Genomic DNA, 14,661 nt, shown 5'->3' with positions numbered 1-14,661 from the left:
CCAGAGGGGCTATGATAATAAGTAATGGTTTTTGAGCAGGGGGATGAGATTGGGTTAGTATTTGAGTTTCTGTGTTGAGTGGAGAAGGAGAAAATGAAAAAGACCAGAGCAGAGAAGGCTGAGGGAGATGCTTGTCAGAGTCCTTTTGGGGACTCGTTATCTTCCAATAGCTGGAGAGAAATGGGGGTGTTTGATGGAAACTATGCTTTGGGGTTGTTTTTGGGAGATCACGCTGTGAACCCCAAGTTAACATTTGTGTTACTTAAATAAAATTGACCTTGGGTCAGGAGGCGGAGTTACCAACTAGTTGACAGAAAGTAGCCATAGAGCCTCAGAGGGCATCCGGGAGAGAGAGAGAGACACAGGACGTGGTAGGGAGGGGTTTGGAGTGGAGCAGGTTTTTCTGGCTTGAAGAAGCAGAAGCACAGGTCTTCTCATGGACACCAGCAAAGAGAGAGGGTTTGCTGCTCAGCCTCCCTGAGCTTGCAGGTTTTCACCCCAGCCTTTGAATCTCAAGTTTTATTTATAAATAGAATGAAAGAGATTTAAAGCTACCGTTGGCAGCGGCGACAGAGCTGGTGCCTTTGAGTACAGAATTCCCCCCAGGGCTGCTGTCTGAACACCAGACCACTGCCAGAGCAGCAGGCCGGTAACTGCAGAGTCCTAATTGCTGGCTAAAAAAGCAGTAAGTTAGGTGCAGGACTGTTCCAGAGATAAGCAGCAGGGGTGGTGCTGACCAGTGTTTTGGAGAAATGAGGAAGTGAGAGTAACGGACTAACGTAGTTTCCAAAGCCATCTATCCGGGAACAGGAACTTACTAAGTCTCTTTAGACTTCCTGTGAGGCGCTAGTCCTGCCACAGTGGGGAGTCGGGGTTCCTGGAAGTCTTGATTGTTAAAGAGAAAAGATCTCTCTGTGGGTTTTATAAACTGTAACTCTAAAGGAATGCTAAAATGAGATTTTTGTCAAAATTACGTTTTTTTTTTTTTTTATTCATGGAAACATATTTCTTCAATATTTGGGTGTCGCCATATGGCAGATATGCAGATGTTTAGTCAACAGACACAATAATTAAGCCCTGGACATTTTCAATGTGAAAAAGTCCCAAGTGAAAGATTCCAAGATTTGTGAATTCAAGAAATAGACTTCCTCGTTGCAAGTGCAAAGTAGTTTGGCTCATGTTGGATAAGAATGTGTAATCTTGAAAACTAACATAGCAGCTGGCTGTTACAGTGCCCCCTTGGTTAATGCAAAGATTTGAGAGCTATACCGTTAGAGGACCTTTCACTCACATTTGCCTATGATCATGTCAATAGGCAGGGAAAAGAAGCATGCCTACCCAGATGTTTGTAGACCACCACATCTGGAAGGCAGCACCAAGAAGGCATTATGGAAAGGAGACACTTCTTATAGGAAAAGCACTTTGCTTTTCAAGCAGATTCCACATTAGCCAGCTGTTGCTTCTTAGGTGTGCCACAAAGGGTATCAGAGCCAATGGCCTTGGCCCCTCTGATGACCGGAGTGATGGGGTGGCTGTCGCACTGGCTGTGTGGTCTCCACCGCCTTAGCTTATGCCAGGCTGTTAATGCCTGGTGCCTTCTCCCTTGACTCCATGACTATGGAGTGGTGGATGGCTCTCTGGCGGCCTCTGGTGGTGAATGCTGTACATGTTTCCAGAAGGAACAGCCCAACACTGACTCTAATAAAGAGAAATTGAAAGAACAGCAACAACAAAAAGCACAAATAGACTAAAGTTCCCTGTGGTGAACCTAAGTGCAGTTCTGATCTCCAGCTCTAACTCAGACACCTCACAATATTGTAGACATTGTCCACTAGCATTATAGAGTGAATGTGCACAGGATGTGTAAAGCTCTGTTTCTTGGTAGAAGGGAAAGAATCATTCAAAGTCAATTCATGGTGTGTGTACATGTGTGTTTATTCTCTCAAAGCTCACATTCATCTAATTTTTCTAGCAGGCAGTTCCTAGCATGTGCCTGAATGTTTGTGGGTTTTGTCATTGTGTTGTCAGTGTTCAGATTGCCAGCCAGACATCAATCTGAGCATTAAATTTTAAATTATTATAGTCATTGATGTCCATATTTCCAGCTTACAATCTTCCATGAACAAATGAATTGGAGATATTGATTTGTTATATTAAAGAGAGCTAATGTGTGTGTTTCAATGCATATATTAGCACACTGCATCAGAGTTCATTTCTCACCTCGCTCCATTTTTTTTTTTCATTTTAATTCTTGATAGACCATGTATAATCAGTGAAATAAACATCATCCATTAGTGAGCTTGGTCTTCCCTGAAGTATTAGTATTCTAAACAATCCTATTACCAAAGCATTATTTTGATACTTTATTAAAAGTCCTGCAGCTCTCACATTGCTATACTCAAACACAGCTTTATGCAATTAAAGTTATAATAGGAACTTTATTACAATGATATATAACTGGTATCATCCTAATAAAAGTTCCTGTACACAGCAATGCTTTAATAATGCTGTTTCTGTAACAGTGGTTCCTTAGTAATGGAGCTTCTCTCGTGGCAACTTCATTATTAGGAAATGATCTCAGTAATAGAAATGCAAATAAAGATTTTGAAAGAGCATTTTATGCACGGCTCTCTTACTGACCTGCTGTCTTTTCATGCATTGCCCATCGTCATTATAAACCAACCATGCAGATTATAGTTCAGATGATTGCCATCCTGTTACATTTTCAGCATTTGAGTCCTTCCAGATTGACATTGACTGCCATTTTAAGATAAAATTCAGGGGTTAAAATAATTTAAATTTTAATTAAAATTTGTTTCTAAAGCATTAAAAATGATTTGCAAAACTTTCTCTAATGTTTATTGTATTATAGATTGAGTAGACCACTGGCATTTAAAATGGGATGTTCCCTTGGTGTTCACATTGTCTTCTCAGTGGACATATGAGAATGGGAGTTTTAATCTCTATATCTCCTGCTTTCATATGCACCCTCTCCAACAACCTGCCTGCGAAGACATTGTGATCAAGATTTTCCTTTCCACTTCCTCCCTTAGCCTCCACTCAGTGCGCAGAAGTCATGCTGTCCATCAGCCCCTTTCCAGGCTACAGAACAAATGGAATAAACTTGGCAACTCATTTATGGCAGCCATGTTCTGAATTCTATTTCTAAGTATAAGAGAGCAGAGGGTGTAGGTAAGCACCTCAGATGTGGACACAGAGTCCCCTAGGTAGCTGGGGGTTGGAACTTCCAGGCCAAGGCTGGAATGGCTACCCACTACACCCCTAGGAGCCATTTAATTTTTCTTCTCCTTATTCTACATCTATAAAATGTGGATGATAATAGTAGGATATTGAAATGATTATGTTGATTTATACACATATGAAAACATGTGTGCTACATAGAAAACATTTATGTACTAATGAAAATCATGTGCTAGTGCTTATATATACTATATAGTGCTGTTTACTCATAATTTCCAAAATTACTTTACTTTGTATGGTTCCTTGTTTATTAAATTTTAAATACATTTGTTGTTTTAATCAACTAGTACTAGTGAACATTTTAATGACAAGTAAATCAGATACCCAATTCAACATTTTCTGAAAAAAAATCACAAAGAAATATAAAACTGTGTTCTCCACATATATATGTTTGTAGCTTTACATAAAAATCAATAAAAAGACTTTAAGCATAAAATATACATTAAGATAAAAAGTGTTGGGGATTTAGCTCAGTGGTAGAGCGCTTGCTTAGCAAGCACAAGGCCCTGGGTTCGATCCTCAGCTCAAAAACAAAAAAAAGATAAAAAGTGTAATGGAAACATGACAAAATATCCAAGTATTTGTATGTTTTTCCGTGAATGATGGTAGGTATTTATCTTCAATTGAACGCATCTAAGAGACTTACGTAATAGTTACATTTATAATTATGAGTTTGTACAGTACACAGAAAGTGACACATTATAAAATGCTTAGATATATATAAGCAAAAATATTCAAAAACTTTGAGATGAAATGCTGATTTATAAGAGTGAAGATGTAGTGCTAACAGTATTACATTGTCTTTAGAATTTGTGTTTCTGAGTACCCACTTTGCTTAAGAACTATAGTGTCCTTATGAGCTTGGAAGCTGAGTAAATCATAGAAGTCTGAAGTTCTCAGCTTTGCATAGACTTCCCTGAAGCCTCTAAAACAGCATGCTCCCAAGTAGAGCAGAAACACTTGGCAAGTGCCCTGCCCTCTAGGGTCCATGGCTTTGTTTGCAGGACAGGCTAACTGAGTCCATCTTCACCCTGTGGCTCAAATGGAAAACTTAGGGGCTTGGATGGTGTTCCCATAGTTTGACCTCATGACTCCCAGAGTCATACCAGCTAGAACTAGAAAGAGTAAAATGGCCTTTATGGGGAACAGCCTAGGAATTAATTATTTTCTACTTAGAAAACTAAATAGAAGAAAATATGTGTGCCTTAAAGCATGTTTGCTGCTAATTACATTTATACGAGTTTGGCATGCACAAATTTGCTTTCATTTTTATTTCATACTGTGCTTCATGTTGAAAGTTTGGACGCCACCTTGTTAGTGGGTAAATTTCACATGAGCATAGCAAATATACAGTTCTGTATGCTGATATATAGACTTCATGTTCCTTTTCAAACTTTTGTTACATTGCAGTTTTTATTGTTGTTTGTGTGTGGATCCAGCAGTCAGAGGACAGCCAGTGGGGGTCAAGGTCCTCCTTCTACAGTGTGATTCCCGCGGATCACACTCAGGCAGTCAGGCTTAATGGCAAGCCCCTTCAGCGTCTGAACCATCTCACCAGACCCCCGACTCCCCCGTAATATTATTTTTCAGACCCTTCCCAGAGTAAATAGAGTTTCCTGAGGGGTGTTTAACACTCTTTCTGTGTTCACACCAGCCAGTGCAGGAGCTCAGGCGAATATGAGCTTCAGTTAATTTGATTTGCTATGGTCTATTCCTGCAGCCCTTTGAGACCCAACTAGCAGCTTGTCGGGGACTCACGTCAGAATGCAAACCTATTCTTAGAAACCAGAGCCTTGAAACATACTGTTTTTGAAAAGTCCCTGACTCTTGCCCTGCCCAGCCAGGAAAAAGTTTCGTACTTTATGTATTTACAAGTCCTCAGGACAGTCAAGCCCATCCCAAGTACGACAGTTGTTTCTGGGATTCGTCCTGTGGTCGGGTCAAAAGTGTCATAAAGCCTAGGCTAGCTCCTAGGACCTTACAGAAGATTCTGTGTGATGTTAATATAAAATATTTCAGAGTTACAATATTAAGACAGTGTTATGTCTCCTTTAATCCCAGCACTTGGGAGGCAGAGGCAGGTGGATCTCTGTGAGTTTAAGGGCAGCCTGGTCTACATGGTGAGTTCTAGGACAGTCAAGGCTGTTACACAGAGAAACGCAGTCTTGAAAAACAAAACAAAGACAGTGTTACTTTAAAACAGGCAGGGTTTAGGAAGCAGCAGTCTGTATTGTGGCAACCTATGTTAACGAATCAACTTGGAGGGAAAGGCGATATAAATATTCCTACTGTCTTAACTTGTTCATAAATGTTATTATAAGCAGATAACTCATAAATGTATATGAATAATGTATGATGGTATGAACTGGAAAATTAGTCAAATGTTGAATTGTGGAATACTGTTTGTACTTGATTTATTAACAAGATGGAATATTATGTAGGGGAAGTTGCAATGACCATTCAAAATATAGAAAATATATGTAATGTTAAGAAGTAGGAGGACATATTTGGGCACAAACATATTCACTGAGTATGTACATAGCTATTACAGGCAGGTAGGGAAATAGGTAAAGACATACATGCATGCATACACACATACATACATACATACATACATACATACATACATACATACATACCAGTAAGACCTGAGCAGGATTCAGCCTCCAGGGGGAAGGAAGAGAAAGTTGACGGGTGCCCAAGTCTGATGCTCTGTGGAACGTGACTGTTGGGAAGAAGATGAGAAGGGTGAGCTTAGCGTCAGTCTCTAAGTCAGGCTCCATCTTGTGTGTTCATAAGGCGCCTGAATCTTTCCTGGCATCAGGCTTCTTCGAGGATACCAAACTCTCTCAGGTTTCTAGGTTTTCTTGTCTAGAAAATCCAGCTAAAGCAAAATTATGAAAATCAGTTCTTAGAATCAACAGAAGTTGTTTTGAAGAAACTGAAGTTATGAAATGAGCTGAGGCTCTAGTTTTACCTTTAAATTATTGTTGTTATTATTACTGTCATTGTTGTTTTGTTATTTTTATTCGACACAGGGTTTTGCTTTGTAACTCAAGCTTGCCTTGAACTTGCGGTCTGACTGTCTTGTGATGTATACCTGTAAATAGACATTTCCTGTCCCAACCGCCCAGTCCCAAATAACCAATGCAGAGGCTGAATATTACCTACAAATGCTTGGTTGATAGCTCAGGTTTTGTTACTAGCTACCTCATTCACTTAAATTAGCCCATATTTCTATTTATTTATGCTTTGCCGTGTGGCTGATGGCTTGTTACCTCCTTTTTGTTATTAGCCGGTTGGCTGGCATCTCTTATGACTCCGCCCTCCTTCTTATCATTCTCAGTTTGGCTTTCCCACCTAACTTCATGCCTAGATACTGGCCTGTCAGCTTTTTATTAACCAATTATAGTAATGCATATTCATAGTGCAGAAAAAGATTGTTCCATAGCATATACCTTAATCCCACTCAGGACTTAAAGCAAGATGACTGCTTCAAGTTTGAAGCCAATCTCAGCTACATAGTGGGTCCTTGTCTCAAAAAAAAGGTGGAAGGAAGGAAGGGAGGGAGGGAGGGAGAGAGGAAGGAAGGGGAAGGATGAGGGAGAGAAGGATGGAGGGAAGGAATTGTGATCTTTGCCCTTATGTATCCATATTCCTTTATGTACTTGATTGCAAAAATACTAGCGTGCAATGGTCTCAAAAGCAATCAATTTAAAAATTCTCCCTGATGATACTTCTGTAACCTGGACTCTGAGCCTGGCACACTTCAGCTGTTAGCAGTGTTTCTGCTTTCTTGTTTCTAATTATTAGTATTCAGAAAGGGGAAGATAATCTCAGTGAGCTGTTTATAGGTCAGATATTTACCCAACCGTTTTCATTTTTAGAAGGGGTAACACTGATTCTGCAATGAGTTTATCACATCTCTGGTAATTTTCTTTTTGGAGTGTCTTTGAGAGAGCTTCTAAAGAGAAAAACTAATTTTAGCTCAACAGAATCCCCAGGAATGTGCTCCAGGGAAGAAGGGGAGCAGAGTGTCTTATTATCAGTGAGGTGAGAAGCAGGAGAAACTGCATAATTGCTGGGAACCTGGCCTCCGGGAGGATTCTCTTATTAGAAATTTACACTGATTGTGTGCATCTAAAGAGAACCATTGTGGTGGTGTAAAAACTGATCTTGAAGATCCATCAGTATTTTTTCTGTTGCTTTCTGTTGCTTTCAAATTCCACTTGGTATCATTCTAAAAAGTAATTTAATACTTTTTATTGTATTTTGTGAATAAAATATCTACCCTGTGATAGTTGCTAAACATTGATATCTGCTTGTTGATAAATTAGTATGTTTATGTGAATTATTTTCTGATTATCCATTGCTAAATTCTCTGATATACATAGCTCAAAAGTAATGTCACTATTTTAGCATGTGTGTATCTCAGGCTTACTGAACCACATGTTACCGCCATTCTGAAACACAGTGCAAGGCAGATAGAGAGCTGAAGCTTGGAAAGGACAGGCTCAGGGATGTTTTACTGTCAGATAAAAACAGAATGAATGTGCCCCCTGTTTGTTATTTCATGCTTAAGTTCTGTGCTTAGTGTCAGCAGACTTAACATTGGAAATCTTTTTTTTTTTTTTTTTTTTGAGCTAAGGAAACATTGGAAATCTTAAACTCTGCTTTTTTCTATTTAAGTGTGTGTATGTATGTATATATATATATATATATATATATATATATACACACACATATATACTGTGTATACAGACATACACATATATACTGTGTATACAGACATACACATGTATATATTGTAAATGTACACATGTGTGTATATATATAGTGTATGCACACATGCATATATTTATTATGTATCCAGAGATCTATTGTACATACACAGACACGTATATATTATGCATACACACACATATGTAGTTGTCATGCTGGGGATAACTTGCTGTTAAGCAAGTGTCCCCCCCGTGAGCTGTATCCCCAGACCTAGTTCTTGCTCTGAATCTGGACATAGTTCTTGACTCCATTACACGTGCCCTCTGTGACCTTGTAAAGCTACTCTTCTGAACAGTTTTCTACAGAATGTAAGAATGCTGTTTATAGTTCTCTGAAATTTTAAATTAGATGACATATGTTGATGGATATCGTTTTGGTTCCTCCCTTTTTATGATCAAATAGCAACATCAGCCATGTTTACTGTGGTGTCCCTCACCTTCCATGAGCCTCCTTTCTCACTCACCTATTAATCCATTTTTAACCAGTAGTCAGTAAAAAGCAGATTCATCCGTCAATCACTTCCCATCATATTTAAGAGCAGGATGTGCTGGGGGAAGTCTTTCTGTACACTGAATATATGTTGTTCCCATTGGTTAATAAATAAGCTGCTTTGGCCTATGGCAGGGCAGCTTAGAGGCAGGTGGGAAATCCAAGGAGAGAGACAGGAAAGGGAAAGGCGGAGTCTGGAGAGAGACTCCAGCCTGCTGCCCAAGGAACAACATGAGAGCAGACCAATAAGCCATGAACACATAGCAAAACATAGATTAATAGAAATGAGTTAATTTATGATATAAGAGCTAACTAGCAAGAGGCCTGCCATAGGCCATACAGTTTGTAAATAACATTAAGCCTCTGAGTGATTATTTTATAAGCAGCTGTGGGACCACTGGCCTGGATAGGACTAGAGAAAGCTTACACTGCAAGGATACAGCTTCCTTCTTGCGGCCTGAAGGCTGTTGGGCCCTGCCTGCCTTTGGAGACTGTTCTGCCTTCCTCCTCTCAAAATATTCCAACCATACAGCCTGCTTCTGCTCCCTGAGCACAAGCCATCTGCTCCTTTCTCATTCCTGAAAATATCTTCTTTAAAATGTGACTTTCAAAGTAGTTTTTAGAAATACACAAAATAGTCCAGGAAGTGGTGGTGCACGCCTTTAATCCCAGCACTCCAAAGGCAGAGGCAGGCAGATCTCTGTGAGTTCGAGGCCAGCCAGGTCTACAGAGTGAGATCCAGGACAGGCTCCAAAGCTATACAGAGAAACCCTGTCTCGAAAAATCAAAGAAAAAAAAAAGAAGAAGAAAGAAAGAAAGAAAAGAAAAGAAAGAAATACACAAAATATACAGTGGTAATGCCTTTAGATAAGACTGATGAGGAAAATAACATATAGGTTGCTTAGGTAACATTTTCCATGTTTGTTTATTTGGTTTTATATATTTCACGTTACTTGGTTATTTCTTGAGTTAAAAAGAAAATTGCTGGTGCACATCTGTAGTTCCAGCACTTGGAATATGAAGGCAGAATATCAGGAATTCAGGGTCATCCTCAGCTATAGAGTTGGAGGCCAGCCTGGGCTACATAGGACAATCTCACAAATGCACACAAATTCTAGACAGTATTTTTTCCTGTTAAATTATGCACCTGACTTGAGGTTTGTTCTGATATGAGTGTAAATTTGAAGGATTTGTTCCCTTCAACACATTCTTACTTTAAAGAACTTAACAACCTGTTACCCTCAATTTAAAATGAAAATGTTTTCAACTTTCACTTATTCTTAGGGTAGGTCTTTCTGTTTGTCTTAAAGACATATTATTTAAACTTTAAAATACACCTTTGTCTTCCCATTCACAACTCTTTTTACACTGTTCTCAGTCAGTTCCTGAAGGAGTTCCAGCACAAACCCACATGTTGGAAGCCTCGTCCCCGAGTTCCCCTTTCTGGAACTCCGTCATCCTTGTTCTGTGTCTGAAGTCAGGTGTATTTGCAGTTTTCCAGTTATATCGAACAGCAACAGGAAGGCCTGGGATCCTCGGCCCCAGCATACTTTCTTGCTTTTGAAAGGGAAAGGATAAATCCTCCTTCTCTTCTCATAAGCTGGTGCCTACAGATGAACAAGAAAATAGACTAATGGAAAAATTATAAATTCCATGATGTTGGTAGTTAGTCTCTACATGCACAGAGGAGGCTCTTCATAGAAAGACCTGCAGAGTCTGTGAGAGCTGGGAACTCGTGAATACCATTTTAACAGAGGGGTGATTAGACGTGTCGACATGACGAGAAGAATGAGAAAAATTCCGGGGAAAAAGATTGTAAGTAAACATGAGGAAAAACTCATGGAAGAGCATCTTTTAGTCAGGGCTGTTTCTGCAAACCCACTTCAGTGCCGACTTCCTGTAATTACAGTGGTTGTGAGAGATGCCTCAACAGTTAAGAGCACTGGCTGCTCTTCCAGAGGACCCAGGTTCAATCCCTAGCAACCACATAATAGTTCACAACTATCTGTAACTCTAGTGCCAGGGTATCTGACACCCTCACACAGGCATAGATAAAGGAAGAACACCAATGCACATAAAATAAAATTAAATATATCTTTTAAGAAAGGGAAAGAAGTGCCTTCATAAAGAGATCTTCAGTCCTGTTTTAAAAAGTGGGAAGAAGGAAGCATTGCCTTCATTGTCTTAGTGCAGAATGAACCTTCTGCTGAGTAGCACATCTGGAGAAGCTTATTCCCATCCTCCTCACTCGCCCTCTCTTTGACAGCCTTCCCTAGCCAGAAGTCAGGGCCTGCTTACAGAGGTGAGTTCAGAGTACCTGGTCTGCAGGGTAGGGGTTGAACTCACTGCAGAACCCTTCTCTACCTTTGGACATCACTCACCCCACTGCCCATGCCACTTCATGTATGGCGGACTACCTTGGGCACCAGAAAGGTAGGAGGGTACAGTCGGAATTAGTGTTACTCTGTAGGTTTGAAAAGGGCAAGCAAACCGTGAAGAAAAAAGGGAGACAGCAAAGCAGAGACTTGGAAATCAAACCTTAAACTTAGCCAGCTGGAGAAATGGCTCAGGGGTTATGAGCACTGGTTGCTCTTCCAGAAGAGCTGGGTTCGGTTCCCAGCACCTCCATGGCATCTCACAAGCATCTGCAACTCTAGGCCCAGAGGATCCAAGACACATGGTGTACAGACAGACACATAAACTGAACACCCATTCACATAAAGTAAAAATAAAGGTTAAAAACATACTTTAAAAAAAGAAAACAGGTAGGTAATGGTGGCCCATATTTTAATCTCTGCACTCAGGAGGGAGAAGCAGGTGGATCTCTGTGAGTTCGAGGCCAGCCTGGTCTACAGAGTTCCAGGACAGCCAGGGCTACACAGAGAAACCCTGTCTCAAAAAACAAAACAAAACAAAACAGAACAAAACAAAAAAGACCTCAGATAGCCTTGTAAAAAATAAGTGGCATCTCTAAGTCTTTTTCCTTACTTTTTTTTTTTATTTAAAAAATGTTTTTATTCATTTTACATACCAACCACAGATCTCCCTCTCATCCCTCCCCCCCCCCCATCCCCACCTGCCTTCCTTCCCTACCCACCTCCCTTCCCTGTCCACCTCCCATCCCCTCCTCCAAAAGGGTAAGTCCTCCCATTGGGGTCAGCAAAGCCTGGTACATTCAGTTGAGGTAGGACAAAGCCCCTCCGCCCTGCATTAAGGGTGAGCAAGGTGTCTGACCATAGGTGGTGGTCCAGAAAGTCAGCTCACACACCAGGGACAGACTTCTGGAAGAGCAGCCCGTGTTCTTAACCGCTGAGCCACCTCTCCAGCCCACTTTTCCCTTACTTCTGATGGTAATCATGTACCAGTCGTTTAGGGTTACTGCCTTTAAGTAGCCTCACAAGTGTGCAGTGTGAGCAGTCGTTTGTATTATTTCTGCCCGAAGGTGCAGTGCCCATAGGCTCCCCAGTCCCTACCTCCCTGGTAAAATTGCCACTGCTCCTACTCAGTGCCCTGCTAGTTCACTGCTTCCTGCTGTTCTCTGTTTTCTTTTCTTGATTTTATTTTATTTTTACATTTTATTTTATTTAAAGATTCTTTTTCATTTTACATACCAACCATAGTTCCCCCTCCCTCCCCTTCTCCCGCTCCCCCCCCCACCTTCCCCCACCTCAACCCCCCCTCCACTCCTCATAGAGCCTCCCTTGGGTAGTCAACACAGGCTGGCATACCAAATTGGGGCTGGACCAAGCTCCTCCCCGCTGGGTCAAGGCTGGGTGTGGCATCCCACCGTAGTGAATGGTCTCTAAAAAGCCAGTTCATGCACCTGGGATAAGTCCTGGTCCCTCTGCCAGGGGCCCCACAAACAGATCAAGCCACACAACTGTCACCCACATTTGGCCTAGTTCGGTCCCATGCAGGCTCGGAGGGTAGGGGGGTGGGGTGGGAACATGAGGGATGGAGATGGCCGAGTTGCGGGGAGGATGGAGAGGGAGAGCAGTGAAAGAGATATCTTGATAGATGGAGCATTATGGGGTTAGGGTGGAGCCTGGTGCCAGGGAAATCCCCAGGAGCCCACAAGGATGACCCCAGCAGAGACTCCCAGCACTGGTGGGGAGGGTGCTTGGACAACCCTTCCCCTGTCGGAAGTCATCATAGAACCAGTGACTGTGGAAGCAGATGCAGAGACCCACAGCCACGCAGTTGACCAAGCTCCTGGAGTTCCGTTGAAGAGAGGGAGGAGGGGTTGTAGGAGCAAGGAGGGTCAAGGTCATGTTAAGGAAAACCACAGAGCCAGCTGGCCCGAGCTGCTGGGAGCTCACAGACCCTGCATTCCTCTTCGACAAGAAAATGCTGCTAGAGCAAAGGTTCTTAACCTGGGGGTCACGACCCATTTGAGGGTTGCCGAAGACTACCAGAAAACACAGGTGTATTTACATTATGATTCATAACACTAGCAAAATTACGGTTATGAAGTAGCAACAAAATAATTGTATGGTTGGGGATCGCCTCACATGAGGAGCTGTTTTAGAGAGCCGCAACATTAGAAAGGTGGAGAACCAGTATGCTAGGGAAAGGTGTGAAACTGTACTTCCCACAATTCCATCCTCCGGTTCTTTCTGTTCCCTCACCACATGGAGCATGACACACACTCTGTAGTAACATCTGCACAGAAGCCTGTTCCATTTTATAATGTTTTTATTTATTAGTTTAGTTTTGAGATTATAAAGTAATTACATCATTCCTGCTTCCCTTTATTCCCTCCAAACTGTCCCCTATACCCTTCCTTCCTCTCCCAAGTTCATGGTCCCTTTTCTCAGTGATTGTTACATGCAGTGTATGTATTAGTCCTCTTGCCGCCTCAAGACAGAATTCTTACTTTACTGGAGGCGGCCAGCCTGTGCCCTGCTTCCCCTCTGAACTCAGAGCATCATTGAAAACATCTTCTTCCCTTCTCTCTGTTTGTGGGGGGATCCAGTCTTTGCCCCTTGTGGGCAAACTGGACCTCAGTCACTGTGCACCGGTATCAACCTGGACCTGATCTCTGCCTTCCAGTGAGTTCCAGGGATCTTCGAGGCCAGCAGGTAGCAGATGAGTCTGAGTGGTACCAGCACCCGGGAATCCCGCATGTGACTGAAACGGGGGCTTGAGTCCAGCCTGGGCTGCACAGTGAATTCCGGGCCAGCCTGGGCTCCAAACAACCAGACCCATGCTAACATGTGTTCCTGATGGTCCTGCGGCTGGCCCTCATAGACTGCTCCACTCTCCTGTCTGACTTCTAAGGCTGACCTCCGCTCCGCTCCCTCCTGAGGACACACTCACATCTGTTCACTCCTGACTCCACACTCACTCTGTTCACTCCTGACTCCACACTCACATCTGTTCACTCCTGACTCCACACTCACATCTGTTCACTCCTGACTCCACACTCACATCTGTTCACTCCTGACTCCACACTCACACTGTTCACTCCTGACTCCACACTCACTCTGTTCACTCCTGACTCCACACTCACACTGTTCAGTCCTGACTCCACACTCACATCTGTTCACTCCTGACTCCACACTCACATCTGTTCACTCCTGACTCCACACTCACACTGTTCACTCCTGACTCCACACTCACACCTGTTCACTCCTGACTCCACACTCACACTGTTCAGTCCTGACTCCACACTCACTCTGTTCACTCCTGACTCCACACTCACATCTGTTCACTCCTGACTCCACACTCACATCTGTTCACTCCTAACTCCACACTCACATCTGTTCACTCCTGACTCCACACTCACACTCTGTTCACTCCTGACTCCACACTCACATCTGTTCACTCCTGACTCCACACTCATACTCTGTTCACTCCTGACTCCACACTCATACTCTGTTCACTCCTGACTCCACACTCACATCTGTTCACTCCTGACTCCACACTCACATCTGTTCACTCCTGACTCCACACTCACATCTGTTCACTCCTGAGGCCCCACTCCCACTTTTTCTATTTAGTCATTTTAATTTTATCTTACATCTTCTGTCTAGTTTTTTATGAAATCTCAACCCCCATCCTCCCCACTACCAAAATAAGAATTTAACATAGAAAAAAGCTAGGTGGGACCCTACATTTTCCACTTGT

General features: G+C 42.3%; 1 protein-coding gene across 1 annotated transcript in view; it reads left to right on the top strand.

Moving 5' to 3' along the window:
- The window catches only part of Atg10 (autophagy related 10), a 265,367-nt gene that overhangs the window by 229,796 nt on the left and 20,910 nt on the right, over positions 1-14,661 (top strand). The gene's annotated exons all lie outside the window — the stretch shown is intronic.

Source organism: Onychomys torridus, chromosome 15 (assembly GCF_903995425.1).
Source record: "Onychomys torridus chromosome 15, mOncTor1.1, whole genome shotgun sequence".
NCBI lineage: Eukaryota > Metazoa > Chordata > Mammalia > Rodentia > Cricetidae > Onychomys > Onychomys torridus.
Note: the sequence above shows the minus strand (reverse complement) of the source record. Positions and strands in the feature narration are given on the sequence as shown.